Source organism: Leucoraja erinacea, chromosome 2 (assembly GCF_028641065.1).
Source record: "Leucoraja erinacea ecotype New England chromosome 2, Leri_hhj_1, whole genome shotgun sequence".
NCBI lineage: Eukaryota > Metazoa > Chordata > Chondrichthyes > Rajiformes > Rajidae > Leucoraja > Leucoraja erinaceus.
The window spans coordinates 53,465,731-53,487,842 of record NC_073378.1 but is presented as its reverse complement, the minus strand read 5'-3'; the positions used below and the strand labels follow the sequence as shown (position 1 = coordinate 53,487,842).

At 43.1% G+C, this 22,112-nt stretch overlaps 1 protein-coding gene across 5 annotated transcripts in view; it reads left to right on the top strand.

Moving 5' to 3' along the window:
- tpk1 (thiamin pyrophosphokinase 1) overlaps window positions 1–22,112 on the top strand; it is a 349,575-nt gene that overhangs the window by 56,153 nt on the left and 271,310 nt on the right. The window lies entirely within an intron of this gene.

Below are 22,112 nucleotides of genomic sequence, written 5' to 3'. Positions count from 1 at the left end.
TCAAATTGTGTCTACTCTTCATTTTTTTTCCAAACAATTTCTTAAATTGTTTCCTGCCCATTGATCACGTTTTGACTCATGTTTACGAACAAAATATTAAAATTCATTAGTGGCAGGAACCCGGATGAGTGTTATTTGAGACAAACCTCAATGAAAAAGTCACATTGCAAAATGATCCACCAGGCAACCTCAAGTGATTAAAACTACACAATAAATAGACAATAGACAATAGGTGCTGGAGTAGACCATTCGGCCCTTCATGCCAGCACCATCATTCAATGTGATCATGGCTGATCATCCACAGTCATTACCCCAATCCTGCCTTCTCCTCGTATCCCCTGACTCCACTATCTTCAAGAGCCCTATCTAGCTCTTTCTTGAAAGTATCCAGAGATCCGGCCTCCACCACCCATCTGAGGCAGAGAATTCCACAGACTCGCAACTCTCTGTGTGAAAATGTGTTTCCTTATCCCCGTTCTAAATGGCTTAACCTTTATTTTTAAACTGTGGCCACTTGTTCCCCCAACATCGGGAACATGTTCAAGAAGGAACTGCAGATGCTGGAAAATCGAACGTACACAAAAAAGCTGGAGTAACTCAGCGGGTGCAGCAGCATCTATGGAGCGAAGGAAATAGGCAATGTTTCGGGCCAAAACCCTACTTCAGACTGATAGGGGGTGGCGGGGAGAAGGAAGGAAAAATAAACATGTTTCCTGCCTCTAGCATGTCTAAACCCTTGATAATCGTATATTTCAATAAGATTCCCTCTCATCCTTCTAAACTCCAGACTGTACAAGCCCAGCTGCTCCATTCTCTCAGCATATGATAGTCCTGCCATCCCGGGAATTAACCTTGTTAACCTACGCTGCACTCCCTCAATTGCAAGAATGTCCTTCCTCAAATTTGGAGACCAAAACTGCACACAATACTCCAGGTGCGGTCTCACTAGGTGCCTGTACAACTACAGAAGGACCTCTTTGCTCTATTCAGATTCAGATTCAGATTCAGAAAACTTTATTGTCTGTCGTAACAGAAAATCTTCTTTGACGTGGCTCAACATACAGACAGGACAATGTACTGATAAGCAGTCATACAACACAGATTTCTGCGAGCATACCCAGTGTGTATCGATCTTAAAAGCAAATATAAGATTAAAAACTGTAAAAATAGACAAGATAAAAGTTGTGGATACGTGTAAAGTGACAATGCGTCAGGGTTAATTTGTCCATTGTTCATTTTTTATTTAAGCTGTTTATGGCAATGGGTATGAATGAGTTTTTGTGGATGTTTTTCTTGGATAGGGGGACTTTATATCGGCGGCCTGATGGCAGAATTTGGAAAGACTTGTGCAGGGGGTGGGTGGGATCCTGTGCAATGAGGTTGGCTTTCCTTTTAACTGCCTGGGTGTGGAGTACTGATAATTGATTTTGAGTTTTGCCAGTTATTTTGCTTGCCTGATTGATGATCCGGGAAAGCTTTGATTTGTCTTTGACAGAGGTGAGGGTGAACCAGGATGTGATGTTAAAGGTGAGTATAGATTCTATAAGTGATTTATAGACAGCTGTTAAAATGTCGTGTCTGACATCAAAGCTCCTGAGTTTCCTCAGCAGGAACAGGCGTTGTTGTGCCTTCTTGTACACAGAGTCTGTGTGCTGGGAGAAGGACAGGCGGGTGCCAATCTCTGTGCCCAGGTATCTAAAGGCCTCTACCTGCTCAACTGTCTGCCCATTCAGCCTCAGAGGTTCAAAGAGAGGTTGGGGGGAAGATGTTCGCCTCCCCCCACAAGGAAGCTCCTTGGTCTTGGAGATGTTAAGCTCCAGAGAGCTCTCTTTGATCCACAGCATCAGGCTGTTGACCTGCTGATAGTAGGCAGCCAGAGAATTGTGATCCTTGATGTGGGCCACCAGGGCCATATCGTCTGCATACTTAAAAAGGGAAATGTCACTGTTATTGTTTGTTATGTTGTTTGTGTAGATGGAAAATAAAATCGGTGATAAGACACAACCCTGGGGGACACCAGTGTTTAAAATCATGTTCTTGGATTTAAAACCATTTACCACCACATGCTGAGGTCCTGCAGAAAGTCTTTTATCCACAGGATAAGTGATGGGTTGACTTGTAGATCCAGAAGGCGGTTGCAGAGGGTGACCGTGTTAACTGTGTTAAAAGCTGAAGAAAAGTCCATAAATAAAATCCGTGTGTGGGGGTGTGGGGAGTCCAGCTGTCTGCTAACTGTGTCCAGCAGTCAAACAGGCATTCTCCACCCCACGCCTTGCCTTATAGGCAAACTGGAGTGGGTCAAGCCTGTCCACCACCATAGCAGTGAGGTGATCACTTACCACCCTCTCCATACACTTGGAAAGAATGGATGTGAGTACCACCGGTCTGTAGTCCTTCATCTCCCTGGCGTTAGATTTCTTCGGCACCGGTATGAGTGGACTCCTTCCACATCTGTGGGACACAGCTGGAGTCAAGGAGATGCTGGAATAGCTGAGTGATGACATCGCCCAGCTGAACTGAGCATTCCCTCAGCACCTTGCCCCTGAGCCTGTCCGGGCCAGAAGCTTTGTGAGGGTTGATGCGGCCCAGTATAGATGTAACCTTCCTTTTATCCACTGTGATTGATGAACTGCTGGTGAGGGTCCAGTCATTCTGGGGGTGTGTCCTGTCAAACCTGCTGTAATAGATGCCGCTGCACCCGCTGAGTTTCTCCAGCTTTTTTGTGTACCTGCTGTAATAGATGTTGAGTTGCTCAGCAAAGGTGGCAGGGTCAGAGCATTGGATCAGGGCCGGTTTCTGGGCTCTGCCCATCATGGTGTTAAGTCCCTGCCATGCCTCCCTTGCATTGCCAGTGGTGAATTTTTCCTCCACTTTGTTTTTGTAGTGGAGTTTGGCCAGCCTGGTCTTCCTTCTCAGCTCACTATTATACTGTTTTACTCTGTGTTTGTCTCCCTGTAGGATTGCCACTTTTTTGTTGTTAAGACGCTGCTTCAGGTCCTTGGTAACCAAAGGCTTGTTATTAGGGTACAGCTTGACCTGTTTTGTTGGTATAACAGCATCCACACAGAATGAGAAATAGGAGGAGATAGAGTCTGTCAGCAGATTTAGGTCTCCCTCACAACTTTGGAAAAATATTTCCCAGTCAGTAATCTCCATGCAGCCCCTTAATGCATCGACAGAGTCATCGTTCCAGACTTGAATCGTTTTTGTTTGTATATCTTCTGTTTTTAGTTTTTGTCTGTATTTTGGAAGCAGCAGAATGACATTGTGGTCGGAACAACCGAGTGGTGGGCGGGGCTTTGAGACATAAGCTCCCGGTATGTTACCGAAACACAGATCCAGCGTTCTGTCAAGTCTGGTAGGTGTGGTGACATACTGCTCCAAGTTTGGAAGCAGTGTGGTGACATCGCATCTGTTAAAATCCCCGAGCAGGAAGACAGGCTGATCGCTGCTCTGATTGACAGCTCTGTTGAAACAGTCAGCAATGCGCTCCGCTGCAAATGCGTTATCAGGTCCAGGGACATACGCTAGGATAACTGTGATCTGTGTGAATTCACGGGGAAGGTAGTGAGGCCTGAACGACACCGTCATGATTTCATGGTGTTTGCTGCATTCAGTCTCTCTGACAGTGAAGTTGACAGCCCACTCTGTGTTGACAGCCATGCAGAGCCCGCCCCCAATCAACTTCCGTATCATCCTAGTGTCTCTGTCAAAACGGATGATCTTAAATCCATCAATATCGACATTGGTTATTTCTTCTGAAAACCATGTCTCCGTGAAGCAAAAGAGACTTGTTTGACGGTAGTCTGAGTCAAGTTTGATGAGTGCGGAAAGTTCAGTTATTTTGTTGCGTAGTGACCGCACATTGGAGAGAGTTATTGCAGGTAGTGGCAGCCTCCTACCTCGTCTCCTCATTCTGTTCCGTATTCCTCCTCTGGACCCCCTTTTCCTATGAATGCACTTGATGTAATGATTCCTCTGTAGCTGAGGAATCCCATTCAGGGAAGAAGGTGTCACTTGTAGAGCCAGGGAAGCAGGCCGCAGATCCAGCAAAGTGTCCCGTGAGTAGGTGAGCCTCCCTCCATGGCGTGTCATGGGATTTGTCATGGGATTTGCCGGTGTAGTACGTATCGCAAATACTGGTTCCAGAAAGGTGGTCAGAACATACAAACTCGCTAAATACTTGACCGTGGTAGTTATACTTGCTGTCGTTAAATACCGCACTTAATGACTCTTAGAAAAAACACTAAACAACTCAGAAAACATGCAAACATACGGGAGCAGCACGCCACGAGTCGCTCACAGAGTAGCGCCCCGCCCCGCCCCAAGTCCTCTTGTTATGAAGGCCAACATGCCATTCACTTTCTTCACTGCCTGCTCTACCTGCATATTAACCATACTGTCCTTAATTACATATATTCTTTGTAATAAAGGGTGACACAGTGATGCAACAGATAGCTTCACAACACAAGAGACCCGGGCTCTGGGCCTGGGGTCGCCGCTGCTCGGGGGCCCGTGTCCCGTTGGATCGGGGCTGTCGGTTGGCCCGGTGGGGCAGGCGGAGTTGAGCTGGGGTTGGCACTTCATCTCCATGCTGGCTGTGGGTCTGGGGCCACCGTTGCTTTGAGCGAATGTCCCGTCGGTCCGGGGTAGCCCCGTCCAGTGGCTGTTCACCAGCACTTGTGACGACGGAGACTCCGGTTCGATCCTAGCTGCGGTTGAGGTGCGGCTTTGTGTGTGCATAAAAGCACAGCTGCCGAGAATGTCTATCTGTCGGTTCAGTCTCTCCCCCTGTCTTCCACTAGCATCTGCCCCCTCGCTCTTCAGGGCCACCGTCCTTGGATGAGCGAATGGGCTGTTCACCAGCTGTTGACGACGGTGCGGACGGGACCGGGTTCGATCCTAGCTGCGGTTGAGGTGCGGCTTTGTGTGTGCACAAAAACCCTGCTCTCCCACTACCTGGCACCCCCGTTCCTGATTAAATATATTTTTACACAAAAATTATTAATAAAGTTAAGAATTTATACACAGTTTATACAGGCAGCGTTTCGCTCGCTTTTTTAAAATCGCGAATGACCTTTGACAAATCCCATGATTCCTTGTGATTTTTGGAATACCGAACTTGCTTATTTTCTGCAATTTCTTGCGGTCTTGGATGGAACCGTTCGCAAACCATTCTGTGATGCATTCTGACAATATGCTTTCTACAGCGCTTCTGTAGAAATTTTATGAGAAAGAACATAGCAAAGTTAAGTATTAATTCAAATTAGTATTTTTATTCATTTTTTGTTTTATGAAACAGAATTGTACAAAATTGAAAATCAGTAATATCAAGGTAACCTACCAATATTTGTATAGTCGCATGCTGCCTCTTCCTTTATAAAAACATTAAAAAGAAAAGAAAACTGAATACATTTTGATGGGAAAAATATTTCATCATCCTATGGAGCATTGTTGATCTTGATCAAAAATTTTAATGAAAATGTCAAACAGTTGATAAATATTTATTTCACAGGAAATGAGAAAATTAATTTGTACCTCAATGGCTGCTAACAGAATTACATTGGAATAGACCTGGAATTGAAATTAAATCATTTCCTAGTTTATCTTTAAGTATTTTGAAGCACCTTTTAATATTGGTATGTTTCCATCATCCAAGAATTAAACCAGACTTTTATGTTGTGACACTTATGACCAAATCCATATGATCAATTCTATTTCTTCTTATACTAATATCATTAACCACATGTTGAGATTACAACTGCCATTTGTCCACCCTAACAGAACATTGCAATAAAATAAACAATAATTTAAAATATTTTGCATGTTATGCCCTGACTGACGCATTGAATTTTGAATTTTTTAGGTGCAAAAAAAAGGACACGTACAAAGTGTCCCATTTTTTGGTCATCTTAAAACTAATAGAAAGTACAACATAACCACCATTCTCTGATTAAAAGTCAACATGCCTTCCAGGGCAAAACAAGTGTTGCCTTGATGGAGCTTTGATACTGTGAATTGCAGCTGTAGTATTGTAGTTCTAGTAATAACACTGTCAAAATTCTGGCAAAGTGACTAACCTCTCCTGTCTTCGGGCATTAATTGTGTTTAAATATCAACATGGCTGGTACTGGTACGATTTCTGTGATGGCTAGTATTAATAAAGTATATCAGGACTGTGAAAGTTAGTAATTGAATGTTAAATCTTTGTAAATTATACTCAAATACTTCCTAAGAATATGTGAACTGCTCTCAGGCATATGCACTCAGAAACAATCTTATGTTTCATTATATGTGGTTATGTATGTAAACACACAATGTAAAACCATATGAAGCACCAGCAGAGTTGCGTATATTTAATTTATCTTTCAGAATCTCTAATTATTGATGAAATAATTATTTACAATAATAAAAATGCAGTCATCCAATATTAATGTCAAGATTCCATTTAAAACAGACGATGGGGTGGGGGTGGGGTGGTGTCTGTTATTGCTGATTGCCCACTATAACCGTGTAAGATATTATCATTAAATGTAGATTAAACTAAGATCTGCAGATGATGGTTAATATACAAAGGGATGCAGAGTGCTGGAGTAAAAGCAGATCAGGTATCATCACTGGAGAACATGGATAGATGACGTCGAGACATTTCGTCAGACTGATGCAGTCTGCTGAGTTATTCCAGCACTTTGTCTCATTTCACCTTAAGACTAGGTGCTAGTGCCGCTGGTCTGCACCAGTAAGCCCTTTCTTCACCCACCGCACAGTCCAGTGACATGGCTCATGTTGTAGCCCCTGGAGACAGCACTTTCTTCAGACTGCTGCCACCAATAAGACGCGCTTGGTTCCCATCTGCTGCTGCTTCCAAGGTGGAGTACGTCAGCAACTCCGGGTGAAAAGGAGGAGGAGATGGCAGTGAAAGGCGGTGTGGAGAGGCCGAGTGGACAGAGCGACGGGACAAGGAGGAGATGGCGGTGGTGAAGCTGGGGGCAGACAAAGCCACGCCGATGGGAAGAAGCAGCGACTGGTGGGAGGGGAGGGAGCCTCATGATGACCAAGCACGTCCAGTCGGTGCCGGCAGCCTAAAGAAAGCGCTGTCCCCAGGGGTTATAACTTGAGCCGCAACAACAGCTATGTCAACTGAACCGTGCAGCAGCTGAAGAAGTGTTGGGGAGGCGCTGCAAGCGGGATGGCATCAGCAGGTCCGTCCACTATAATATCCAAAACCCATTAAAACAAGGTCTTACTGTGTTCACAAATCACATAATATATATGAGTATACTTGAACATATCGTGGCTATCTATAGCTGGTTGCTAAATATCAAAGACAGCTGGTTAAAAATGTTTGAATGCATTTGTTGCAAAGTTTTCTTATTTTATTTAGATTTTGATTGGAGTTGGATTTCCTGATGATTATTATTATTTTACTTGTGACTGGCAGCCACAAAATCCATCCTTCACAGTTGCAATAAGTATAATATTTAAGTCGAATGGAAGTGGGATTTTTTTAATACACTGGTGCCAAGCTTTGAAGACCTGCAGAAGTCAAGTCAATTTGTTTAAGAGACTGAAATTGATAATGTTTGGACACAGGAAGCTTGTCCAAGCCCTTAACAATCATGTGTTTCAATGAGATCCCCTCTCATCCACTCAACTCCATAGTGTACAAGCCCAGCTGCTCCATTCTCTCAGCATATGACAGTCCCGCCATCCCAGGAATTAACCTTGTAAACCTACGCTGCACACCCTCAATAGCTGATTGGTCCAAGTCAGCATGGATTTACGAAGGGGAAATCATGCTCGACTAATCTTCTGGAATTTTTTGTAGATGTAACTAGGAAAATGGACAAGGGTGAGCCAGTGGATGTAGTGTACCTGGACTTTCAGAAAGCATTTGATAAGGTCCCACATAGGAGATTAGTGGGCAAAATTAGGGCACATGGTATTGGGAGTAGAGTGCTGACATGGATAGAGAAGTGGTTGGCAGACAGGAAACAAAGAGTAGGGATTAACGGGTCCCTTTCAGAATGGCAGGCAGTGACTAATGGGGTACGGCAAGGCTCGGTGCTGGGACCGCAGCTATTTAAAATATACATCAATGATTTGGATGAAGGGATTCAAAGTAACATTAGCAAATTTGCAGATGACACAAAGCTGGGTGGCAGTGTGAACTGTGAGGAGGATGCTATGAGAATGCAGGGTGACTTGGACAGGTTGGGGGAGTGGGCAGATGCATGGCAGATGAAGTTTAATGCGGATAAATGTGAGGTTATCCACTTTGGTGGCAAAAACTTGAAGACAGATTACTATCTAAATGGCGTCAAGTTGGGAAAAGTGGAAGTACAACGGGATCTGGGTGTCCTTGTACATCAGTCCATGAAAATAAGCATGCAGGTACAGCAGGCAGTGAAGAAAACGAATTACATATTGGCCTTTATAACAAGAGGAATCGAATATAGGAGCAAAGAGGTCCTTCTGCAGTTATACAGAGCCCTAGTGAGACCACACCTGGAGTATTGTGTGCAGTTTTGGGCCCAAATTTGAGGAAGGACATTCTTACTATTGAGGAAGTGCAGCGTGGATTTACAATGTTAATTCCCGGGATGGTGCGACTGTCATATGCTGAGAGAATGGAGCAGCTGGGCTTGTACACTCTGGAGTTTAGAAGGATGAGAGGGAATCTCATTGATACATATAAGATTGTTAAGGGTTTGGACACGCTAGAGGCAGGAAACATGTTCCCGATGTTGTTGGAGTCCAGAACCAGGGGCCACAGTTTAAGAATAAGGAGTAAGCCATTTAGAATGGAGGCGAGGAAACACTTTTCCTCACAGAGAGCGGTGAGTCTATGGAATTCCCTGCCTCAGAGGGCGGAGGAGGCAGGTTCTCTGGATGCTTTCAAGAGAGAGCTAGATCGGGCTCTTAAAAATAGTGGAGTCAGTGGATATGGGGAGAAGGCAGGAACGGGGTACTGATTGGGGATGATCAGCCATGATCACATTAAATGGCGTGCTGGCTCGAAGGGTTGAATGGGCTACTCCTGCACCAATTGTCTATTGTCTATTGGTTATTCTGATCTTGAACTCAGCTCCACATGCTTACGTATACCCAAAACCCTTAAGGCCCCGTAACTAACAATATGTCTGTTGTATCCTTGAATATAAATCACATTGCAGCCATGGCTAAGAAAACACACTATTGCCTTTATTTCCTCAGAAGACTAAAGGAGACTCAGCATGTCTCCAATAACTCCTACTACCTTCTTCAGCGGCACTGTAGAAAGCATCTGATTGGGATGCATCATAGCTTGGTTTGGCAACAGCTCTCTCAAGACCACAAGAGTTGTTGATGTAGCTCAGTCGATCACGGAGACCAGCCTCCCCCCCCACTGACTCCATCTACACTTTATGCTGTCTCAGGAAAGTAGCCAATATAATCAAGGACTACAATATTTTCACCTCAGTCATTGTTTCTTCTCTCCTCTCCTGCCAGGCAGAAGTTACAAGAAGTTACAAAAGTACATACCACCAGATTCCACTTCTTCCTCGCTGTTATTAGACGAGTGAATGGTCCTTGCATAAACTAGGGTGTAGCCCCTATCTTCCAACCTACCTCTTAATAAACCTTGCACTTTTCCGATGTAACTGTAACACTATAACATTGTGATGCTATATTCTGCACTGTGGTATTTTTCTTTTTGCACTACCTGTTGTACATATATGGCTTGTTGTACTCGTATATAGTATGATTTGACCGGATTGCACTCAAAAGATTTTACCGCATTTGGCAATACCAATTAAATTATTAATCCCATGTAGTTCTCTACGGTGGACAAGCCACAGATTCTCAACCCTCTGAATGAAAGAATTTCTCCTCACTTTCCAACCTACATTGATAAAGTTTTGTTGGAAAATTACTTCCTCATTTTCTAGATTCCCCCCTCCAGTAATCGACCAAGTAAACCTTATCTTAACTGCCTGTAATCTGAGTACATTTAAATAGACAAAATCTGTGTGCATTATTCCAGATATGCTCTCATGAACACACTTTAGTGGTAGAAATAATTCCTTCCATTTATAGGGCAGAGTTGTACAGCATAGAAGCAGGACCTTCAGCCCACTGTGTATGTGCCGACCATCATGCCTATCTGCTAAACTGCATTAATTTCATATGCCTCTGCCTTGCTCCTTCAAGTACCTCATGAATGTTGTAACTGTTCCTGCTTGCATCATCTTCTCTGGCCTCTCATACCAGATACCAACTCATTTTTTGTGCGGAAATCTTACCCCTAGACCCCCTTTAAACCTCTCCCTCTCAACCAAGACACAAAATACTGGAGCAACTCAGCTGATCAGGCAGAAAATCTGTTGACAGCCCTGATTTGTTCTGTTATTTAACGCTCGAGGATCAAAAAGTTGCAAATTGTGAAGCTGGAGGAAGGAATCTAGGTGGAGGGACGAATCCGGTCCAAAGTCAGCCAGGGTACAGGGTGGTGGGAGGTGGGTGGGGGTAGAGAAAGAAAGGGAGGGAGGGCTGGAAGAGATAGGGAGGGGTAATAGGGGTGTTTGTAGGCGTTACCTAAAATTGGAGAATTCAGTGTTCATACCGTTTAGTTGTAAGCTACTCAAGTGGAGTATAAGTACTGCTCCTCCAGTTTATGTGTGGCCTCACTCTGGTAATGGAAGAGGCCCAGGTCAGAAAGGAAAGTGTGCGACTGGAAGATCCCACAGGCCTTGGTGGACTGAGCGCAAGTGTTCGGCAAAACGATCGCCTAGTCTACGCGTGCTCTCACTTACTTATTTACATGAGGCGACATCGGGAACACCAGATGCAGTAGATAAGATTAATATGGGACAAGGAGGATATTTATTTATGAGGGCATTGGATAAGCATATGGATGTGCAGCGAATGTGTGCAATTCATTACCACCAGACGGTTGTGGAGACCAAATCAATGAATATTTTTAAAGCAGAGATTAACAGATTCTTGACTAATAAGGGTGTCTGGGGTTGTGAAGGCAGGAGGGAAAGATAGACCAGCCATGATTGAATGGCAGAGTAGACTTGATGGGCCAAGTGGCTTTATTCTGCTCAGAACTGCTCCTTATCAATGGAGGGATATGGATCACACATAGAGAAGAATAGTTTTACTTTGCATATTTGACACATTGTGAACTGTTGTATGTTCAAAGACACGAGTCATTTAAACTTTATTATTTTCAACAAAAGTTTTAAGTCTTCCGATTCCCTTCAGAACCTAGAATCCCCAAGACATCTAAACATCATTGCTGCAATTCTTTGAATCTCTGATAGCTGATGTTTCATTGAAGGCAGTGGATCCTCAGGCTTGATTTTCCAGTCAGCACTGAACACCTCAAAGTTTTCTCGTATGAGGCAGATACGATAGTGGCATTTAAGAGATTTTTGAATAGGCACATGGATATACAGGGAATGGAGGGATATGGATTACAGTGCCCTCCATAATGTTTGGGACAAAGACCAATAATTTATTTATTTGCCTCTGTACTCCACCATTTGAAATGTGTAATAGAAAAAAAAACACATGTGGTACAGTCAGATTTTAATAAACGCCATTTTTATACATTTTGGTTTCATTATGTAGAAATTACAGCAGTGTTTATACATAGGGCACCATAATGTTTGGGACACAGCAATGTAATGTAAATGAAAGTAGTCATGTTTAGTATTTTGTTGCATATCCTTTGCATGCAATGACTGCTTGAAGTCTGCGATTCATGGACATCACCAGTTGCTGGGTGTCTTATCTGATGACGTTCTGCCAGGCCTGTATTGCAGCCATCTTTAGTTTATGCTTGTTCTGTGGGCTAGTCCCCTTCAGTTTTCTATGCAGCATATAAAATGCATGCTCAATTGGATTCAGATCAGGTGATTGACTTGGCCACTCAAGAATGGACCATTTTGTATCTTTGAAAAACTCCTTTGTTGCTTTAGCAGTATGTTTGGGATCATTGTCTTGCTGTAGAATGAACCGCCAGCCAATGCTTTTTGAGGTATTTGTTTGAACTTGAGCAGATAGGATGTGTCTATACACTTCAGAATTCATCATGCTACTACCATCAGCAGTTGTATCATCAATGACGATAAGTGAGTCATTACCTTCAGCAGCCATACATGCCCAGGCCATAACACCCCCATCACCGTGTTTCACAGATGAGGTGGTATGCTTTGGATCTTGGGCAGTTCCTTCTCTCCTCCATACTTTGCTCTTGCCATCACTCTGATATAAGTTAATCTTCTTCTCATTGCCACTAGAGGCACCGCATTGACGGCAGCCGCTGCCTACAGCCTGTTTGTCTTTTCAATCTTTTAAAGGCTATTTGGGTGGAACTGAGAAATGGGAAAGGGGTAGCAACACTTATAGGAGTGTATTATAGACTGCCAAATGGGGAGCGAGAATTGGAAGAGCAAATATGTAAGGAGATTGCAGATATTAGTAGTAAGCACAAGGTAGTGATTGTGGGAGATTTCAATTTTCCACACATAGACTTGGAAACACATTCTGTAAATGGGCTGGATGGGTTGAAGTTTGTAAAATGTTGTCTGTCTTGTCACCGTTTTATTTTTATTTTTAGTTAGTTAAAGTGTTTTGTTTGGAGGTCTAGACTTTTTTGTGTGGGGGTGGGGGGGGGGGGAGGGAGGTGGAAACTGCCTTTCAGGGTCTCTACCTGGTCGGAGAGGCAGCTTTTCTCCGGGCTGCAGCTTCGACCCGTCCTCGCGGCCTACCAGCGGGCCTGGAGCGGCATTTCCTGTCGCGGACCACCCAGAACCTCGGCTTCGGCGGTGGCACAGCGCTGGAGCGCTATCTTGGAGCGGGCGATGCCTTGCCTGGGTCGTCGCGCTGGAGCTCCGGTGAGCTGAGACCACCAGGTAAAACATCGCGGAGCTGCGGGACTGTGGAGCGGCCAGCTGCGGGCAGCGGCGCCGAACTTTACACCGGTAGCCTGGGATCTCGCGACGAGATCGCCAGTTGTGGAGCTCCAACCGGCGCGGCCTTGTCGGCTTCGGAAGCCGCGGCCTCCAGTAGGGGGGGGGGGGCCGTTCCGGGGTTCCCATGCCGCTGTGAGAACTCTCCCGACGCCGGAGCACCACCACCCGGCGAGAACGGCCAAGAACATCGGGCCTCCGTAGAGGCAACTGTGGAGGCCTCAATAGACCCGACTATGGGTGAAATGCGGTAGGGGACAGGACTTTGTGCCTTCCCTCATGGTGGGAGCCATTGTGGGGGGATGTTCTTTGTGTTTAAGACTCTCATTGGTGTTATGTCTGTATTCTTTTTTTGTGTGCTGCAAAATGGCAAAAAGCATTTCACTTCATTACACCTTGGTGTATGTGAATGTGACCAATAAAATACCTTTGATACCTTTGATATCTTTGAAATGTGTGCAGGATAGTTTTTTTGCAGCAATACATAGAAGTACCTACTAGAGAAGGGGCGGTGCTGGACCTCCTGTTAGGAAATGAGACGGGTCAGGTGGCAGAGGTATGCGTTGGGGAACAGTTCGGGACCAGTGATCATAATACCTTTAGTTTCAATATAATTATGGAGACGGTCAGAACTGGACCTAGGGTTGAGATTTTTAATTGGAGAAAGGCTAACTTTGAGGAGATGCGAAAGGATTTAAAAGGAGTAAATTGGGACAGTTTGTTTTATGGGAAAGATGTGGAAGAGAAATGGAGTACATTTAAAGGTGAAATTTTAAGAGCACAGAATCTTTATGTCCCTGTTCGGTTGAAAGGAAATAGTAAAAATTGGAAAGAGCCATGGTTTTCAAGGGAAATTGGATACTTGGTTCGGAAAAAGAGAGAGATCTACAATAATTATAGGCAGCATGGAGTAAATGAGGTGCCTGAGGAGTATAAAGAATGTAAAAAGAATCTTAAGAAAGAAATTAGAAAAGCTAAAAGAAGATATGAGGTTGCTTTGGCAAGTAAGGTGAAAGTAAATCCAAAGGGTTTCTACAGCTATATTAATAGCAAAAGGATAACGAGGGATAAAATTGGTCCATTAGAGAGTCAGAGTGGACAGCTATCTGCAGAGCCAAAAGAGATGGGGGAGATATTGAACAATTTATTTTCTTCGGTATTCACCAAGGAAAAGGATATTCAATTATGTGAGGTAAGGGAAACAAGTAGAGTAGCTATGGTTATAACTATGAGATTCAAAGAAGAGGAAGTACTGACACTTTTGAGAAATATAAAAGTGGATAAGTCTCCAGGTCCGGACAGGATATTCCCTAGGACATTGAGGGAAGTTAGTGTAGAAATAGCAGGGGCTATGGCAGAAATATTTCAAATGTCATTAGAAACGGGAATAGTACCGGAGGATTGGCATACTGCGCATGTTGTTCCATTGTTTAAAAAGGGGTCTAAGAGTAAACCTAGCAATTATAGACCTGTTAGTTTGACGTCAGTGGTGGGCAAATTAATGGAAAGGATATTTATAGATAATATATATAAGCATCTGGATAAACAGGGTCTGATTAGGAACAGTCAACATGGATTTGTGCCTGGAAGGTCATGTTTGACTAATCTTCGTGAATTTTTTGAAGAGGTTACTCGGGAAATTGATGAGAGTAAAGCAGTGGATGTTGTGTATATGGACTTCAGTAAGGCCTTTGACAAGGTTCCTCATGGAAGGTTGGTTAAGAAGGTTCAATGGTTGGGTATTAATGGTGGAGTAGCAAGATGGATTCAACAGTGGCTGAATGGGAGATGCCAGAGAGTAATGGTGGATGGTTGTTTGTCAGGTTGGAGGCCAGTGACTAGTGGGGTGCCACAGGGATCTGTGTTGGGTCCACTGTTGTTTGTCATGTACATCAATGATCTGGATGATGGTGTGGTAAATTGGATTAGTAAATATGCAGATGATACTAAGATAGGTGGGGTTGTGGATAATGAAGTAGATTTTCAAAGTCTACAGAGATATTTATGCCAGTTGGAAGAGTGGGCTGAAAGATGGCAGATGGAGTTTAATGCTGATAAGTGTGAGGTGCTACATCTTGGCAGGACAAATCAAAATAGGACGTAAATGGTAGGGAATTGAAGAATGCAGGTGAACAGAGGGATCTGGGAATAACTGTGCACAGTTCCCTGAAAGTAGAATCTCATGTAGATAGGGTGGTAAAGAAAGCTTTTGGTGTGCTGGCCTTTATAAATCAGAGCATTGATTATAGAAGTTGGGATATAATGTTAAAATTGTACAAGGCATTGGTGAGGCCAATTCTGGAGTATGGTGTACAATTTTGGTCGCTTAATTATAGGAAGGATGTCAACAAAATAGAGAGAGTACAGAGGAGATTTACTGGAATGTTGCCTGGGTTTCAGCAACTAAGTTACAGAGAAAGGTTGAACAAGTTAGGGCTTTATTCTTTGGAGCCCAGAAGGTTAAGGGGGGACTTGATAGAGGTCTTTAAAATGATGAGAGGGATAGACAGAGTTGACGTGGATGAACTTTTCCCACTGAGAGTAGGAAAGATTCAAACAAGGGGACATGACTTGAGAATTAAGGGACTGAAGTTTAGGGGTAACATGAGGGGGAACTTCTTTACTTAGAGAGTGGTGGCTGTGTGGAAAGCTTCCAGTGAAGGTGGTGGAGGCAGGTTCGTTTTTATATTTTGATAGTTATATAACTATCAAAATAAATTGGATAGTTATATGGACGGGAAAGGAATGGAGGATTATGGATGAGCGCAGGTATATGGGACTAGGGGAGAATACGTGTTCGGCACGGACTAGAAGGGTCGAGATGGCCTGTTTCCGTGCTGTAATTGTTATATGATTATATGGTTAAAGTCAGCATGGATTTATGAAAGGTAAATCATGTCTGACGAATCTTATAGAATTTTTCGAGGATGTAACTAGTAGAGTGGATAAGGGAGAACCAGTGGATGTGTTATATCTGGACTTTCAGAAGGCTTTCGACAAGGTCCCACATAAGAGATTAGTATACAAACTTAAAACACACGGTATTGCGGGTTCAGTATTGATGTGGATAGAGAACTGGCTGGCAGACAGGAAGCAAAGAGTAGGAGTAAACGGGTCCTTTTCACAATGGCAGGCAGTGACTAGTGGGGTACCGCAAGGCTCAGTGCTGGGACCCCAGCTATTTACGATATATATTTGTCTGTTGTTTGTCATGTACATCAATGATCTGGATGAAGGTGTGGTAAATTGGATTAGTAAGTATGCAGATGATACCAAGATAGGGGGTGTTGTGGATAATGAAGAGGATTTCCAAAGTCTACAGGGTGATTTAGGCCATTTGGAAAAATGGGCTGAAAGATGGCAGATGGAGTTTAATGCTGATAAATGTGAGGTGCTACACCTTGGCAGGACAAATCAAAATAGGACGTACATGGGAAATGGTAGGGAATTGAAGAATACAGTTGAACAGAGGGATCTGGGTATAACCGTGCATAGTTCCTTGAAGGTGGAATCTCATATAGATAGGGTGGTAAAGAAAGCTTTTGGTATGCTAGCCTTTATAAATCAGAGCATTGAGTATAGAAGCTGGGATGTAATGTTAAAATTGTACAAGGCATTGGTGAGACCAAATCTGGAGTATGGTGTACAATTTTGGTCGCCAAATTATAGGAAGGATGTCAACAAAATAGAGAGAGTACAGAGGAGATTTACTAGAATGTTGCCTGGGTTTCGACAACTAAGTTACAGAGATAGGTTGAATAAGTTAGGTCTTTATTCTGGAGCGCAGAAGGTTAAGAGGGGACCTGATAGAGGTCTTTAAAATGATGAGAGGGATAGACAGAGTTGATGTGGACAAGCTTTTCCCTTTGAGAATAGGGAAGATTCAAACAAGAGGACATGACTTCAGAATTAAGGGACAGAAGTTTAGGGGGAATATGAGGGGGAACTTCTTTACGCAGAGAGTGGTGGCGGTGTGGAATGAACTCCCAGTGGAAGTGGTGGAGGCAGGTTCATTGGTATCATTTAAAAATAAATTGGATAGGCATATGGATGAGAAGGGAATGGAGGGGTATGATATGAGTGCAGGCAGGTGGGACTAAGGGGAAAAAAAATTTGTTCGGCATGGACTTGTAGGGCCGAGATGGCCTGTTTCCGTGCTGTAATTGTTATATGGTTATATGGTTATATTAATGATTTGGATGAGGGAATTGAATGCAACATCTCCAAGTTTGCAGATGACACAAAGCTGGGGGCAGTGTTAGCTGTGTGGAGGATGCTAGGAGGCTGCAAGGTGGCTTGGATAGTCTGGGTGAGTGGACAAATGCATGGCAGATGCAGTATAATGTGGATAAATGTGAGGTTATCCACTTTGGTGGCAAAGACAGGAAAGTAGACTATTATCTGAATGGTGGCCGATTAGGAAAGGGGGAGATGCAACGAGACCTGGGTGTCATGGTACACCAGTCATTAAAAGTAGGCATGCATGTGCAGCAGGCAGTGAAGAAGGCGAATGGTATGTTAGCATTCATAGCAAAAGGATTTGAGTATAGGAGCAGGGAGTTTCTACTGCAGTTGTACAGGGTCTTAGTGAGATTACACCTGGAGTATTGTGTACAGTTTTGGTCTCCTAATCTGAGGAAAGACATTCTTGCCATAGGGGGAGTACTGAGAAGGTTCACCAGACTGATTCCTGGGATGTCAGGACTTTCATATGAAGAAAGACTGGATAGACTCGGTTTGTACTCGCTAGAATTTAGAAGATTGAGGGGGGATCTTATAGAAACCTACAAAATTCTTAAGGGGTTGGACAGGCTAGATGCAGGAAGATTGTTCCCGATGTTGGGGAAGTCCAGAACAAGAGGTCACAGTTTAAGGATAAGGGGGAAATCTTTTAGGACCGAGATGCCACAGAAGGTAGTTGAGGCCAGTTCATTGGCTATATTTAAGAGGGTAAGATGTGGCCCTTGTGGCTAAAGGGATCAGGGGGTATGGAGAGAAAGCAGGTACAGGATACTGAGCTGGATTATCAGCCATGATCATATTGAATGGCGGTGCAGGCTCGAAGGCCGAATGGCACCTATATTTTCTATGTTTCTATACAAAAAACATTGAAATCATACTTCTACAGTGCAGTAAAACATGATTTTAATACATCAAATTTCAAAAAGTTCCTCCCCTGGGGACACCTTTCTTCCACACCCTCTCCCCACTCGGTTGCTCCAGTCCCTCACCGGGTACCGCCAAGGCCAGTGATCAGTGATCGCACAGCTTCCCCCCCTTTCAAAAACGCTCCAATCTAATTTAAAGCATATATATTGCATTCAAGTGTAAGTTAAAAGAATCGCTACAGTATGCACCATAGTGTACATTTCAAGCTGAAAAATGCAAATGTTCCATACCAATGGGAGGGGGACAGCCTCCTCCCTCCCCCCCCCGGTCGTTATGCTCCCTCGGGCTTGGTCTCTCGCAATTTCTCACTCCCTACTCTCACCCAATGTTGGCAGCCCTGATAAAGTGAACATCCACATTTTTTTCCCAGGCCGTTATAACTTTTTCTTTATTTGCTTAATTTGAAAGTTTTCACCCTGCACAGAATTGGATTCATACCTATTTGCATGTATACTATCATGCCATTTAACTTTTCGTATTAGTTACATGTAATTTAATAGGTGTTTTTTGTCTTTACAATTAGAGTTATTTTAGAATGAAGAAAGCAAGAGAATTAAATTAGTTTTAGTTGTATTTTTAGTGCAGTGTAGCCATTAAGCGCTGCTCACTGCAGACATGTTTACAGGCCCAATTTAAGAATGACTGTTGCATCCATTGATAATGTAATTGGTGCACTGTGTTTGGTAATTTTTGGCTGTGAAATAACAGTGCCTTTGTTTGCAAATATTACATTTGATAAAATATAATCTTATATTCCGTACGAAAGTTTAAACTCAGAGAGATTAATTTTAAAGTAATTGAACTTGAGTGTTTCAGCGTGAATTGCTTTCTGATTAATAGCAATTATACCCTAAAAGGCAGAGATAGCAAATGTTCATGTTGAGATACCAATTAAAACACAGGTTAATTAACGCTGAGGGAAAGATGAATCGCAATGAAAATAAAAATTACTGCGAATGCTGGAAATCATGTAAAGAATATACTGGAAACATTGTGATGCAGATGCACATCATTAATGAGACCACTCTTGGAGGACGATGTGCAGTCTGGTCGTCCAGCTATAGGAAGTATGTCATTAAGTTGAAAAGAGTTTTGAAGAGTGTGGGAAAGAAGAACAATTAGCATCTCAGGTCAAAAACCATTCATCTTCTGGGAAGGTGAGGAAACAAGTTAATTTTAAGTTGTAGAGAAAGTGTAGGTAGGGCAAAGGGAATATTTCGGATAGGATGGGGACAAAGTTGCTGTGTGGAAAAATTGTAGAGGTTAACAGTGTAACGGGGACAGTTTATGACAGAAAGAAAATATGCAAAATATATGAAATGAGCATAGATACAGAGTAGGGTACTAACAGAGGAAAATATAAGTTGCAAAATGCACTGCGTGCACATTTGGTCATGCTGTGCCATTGGAGTGTGAAAAACTGATCTAATACCACAGGGATACACAAGAGGCTGCAGATGCTGGAGTCTGGAGCAAAGAGTCTGCCAAAGGAACTCTGCAGCATCTGTGAATGGAAAGGAGCTATCGACGTTTTGGGTCAAGACTAAGCATCTGGTTAGTCTGTGGTCCACGCCTGGCCTGCAGAGTTCCTCCAGCAGGTTGCTTTTTACTCCAATATCTCAGCTAGTATCATTTATTGTCAATTTCCTTGTTACGTTTTGCGCCAATGTGCCTGTATAACTGCAGCAAGTAAGAATTTCATTGTTTGAATCTCTGTGAATGTGACAATTAAACTTGACTCTTGAGATAAATAATTTATAGCAAGAATAGAGTCTGAGACGGAGAAAGTAATTTGCCAAAGCTTGTAGAATTTGACATAGAATGAACAAAGCTGCAAAGTGAAAAGTCAGGAGATGCCATTCCTCTAAATTATATTGTGAGCTGATATAAAAATGCAGTCTACAAAAACAGAAAGATCAGAATGGGGAACTATGGAAACAGCCAACAAGAAGCTCTGTAGAAAATGCCTCAACAGAGACATTCTGCCCCTTCAGACTGAATGCAGATGCTCCACAAAGTAGTCACCCATTCTGTGTTTAGTTTCCAAATATAAAGGAGGGCACGTTATCAACACTGAAATCAGTCGACTAAATTGGAAGAGGTGTAAGTGAATCACTGCTTCACCTGGAAAATTATTTGTAGGACGGAAAGAACAAAAAGGACAGATGCTGCAACTCCTCCTGTTATGGGATCAGAAGAGCTGACCAGGGAGTTGCAAAGGGAACAGTGCATTCCAAATGTTGAACGAATAGGGCAGGATGTGTCTGGTGGGGAAATCTCCTTGAAGCTCGGAAGAATGGTTGCGGAATGGAAGGGGAACTCTACCCTTGCTCTGTTCAGGAGAGAAGATGAGAGAAGAGGTGCCACAAATATATGAGGTGGACACAGTTAACTATGATCGAAGGGAAGCCATGGATCAGGAAGAAGGAAGACGTTTCAGACACCTCTGAATGTGGAATGTCACTGGAGCAACTATGATGGAGATGGAGAAACTGGCAGAATGGAATTAAGATTTTATAGAATGTAGTTTAGTTGAGTTTTTAGTTTATTGTCACGTGTACAGAGGTACAGTGAAAAGCTTTTGTTGTGTGCTAACCAGTCAGCGAAAAGACAATACATGATTGCAATAGAGCCATCCACCGTGTACAGATACATGATAAAGGGAATTACATGAATAATGTTTAGTGCAAGATAAAGTCCGAAAGTCCGATCAAATATAGTCGAGGGGGCTCCAATGAGGTAGATAGTAGCTGAAAGTAGATAACTGTGTTAACTGTAGTAGATATACACCTCATACTGTCACGTTCTTGCTTGCTGTTTTGCAGTCCTTCTTCACATTACACATTATCAGATACAAGGATTAATGGTGGTCATCATAGATATTCAAAAAAGCTGGAGTAACTCAGCGCGTCAGACAGCATCACTGGAGAAAAGGAATAGGTGACATTTCAGGTCGAGACCCATCTTCCTGCTCTCCGACTTTACAACCAGCCTGAAGAAGGGTCTTGACCAGAAACATCACCTATTCCTTTTCTCCAGAGATGCTGTCTGACCCACTGAGTCACTCCAGCTTTTTGTGTCTATCTTCGGTTTAATCCAGCATCTTCAGTTTATTCCTACACAGTGGTGGTCATCATCTTGGGTTCAGAACAAGCATTCTCACTTTTTAACCATCCATAGATGTCTGACATTGATTCAGTGTGGCCATCGGCAAAATATAATCCACAGGGTAAATCAAATTTCAGGTTCAATCCAATTCCTGTCACAAGCTCATCTTTCATGGTTTGCCCTGCAGCCCTGAGACAGCAATGTGCATGTTTGTTTAATACTTGCCCAAGGTCTAATTTAGGTAGATCATGGCTCACTAAAGCTGGTCAATTAAAAAAATGCAGAAACTAATGAAAAGTTGTTGGGATTCTGTTTTCATTTGTGTATGGCAATTATCTGTGGAAACCATATGGCTTGACCTTTTCTGCCAACTTCACAGATATTTTCTGCCTCATAATCAAATTCTTCTCTTTGCTCCTTCCCCCAGGACTATGCATTTTGAACCCGAGGTTAAACGGAGAGGGCTCACATGCCTTTGAACAATTCTGTGTTTGATTGGATGCCAGGAAGAATCCAGCAGGGACTGTTAGTTGTTCTTTTCCTCTGCAGATGATAGGCATGGCTTGTGCTTAGCCATCCTTGCAGTAGCTTGGGGATGCATAGTACAAAGATGCATCTAGGCATTGCAACACTTAATGTTGCAGGACCTTACTATGTAATTATATTAATCTTTTTTTTAAAAATGGTACTGGACTTTTAGATCAGTAGGATGGAAAATGCAGGTATCATTGCTATCCCGGCAAGACAGTGCAGAGGTTTGGTGATCCCAATTCAAACTGAATATTACAGGAAGAAATGTTGTGCACATTATTTGTATATGGAATTTAACCGTGTTATTAATTGAGGTTTGAGAAGGAAGATTAATAATAT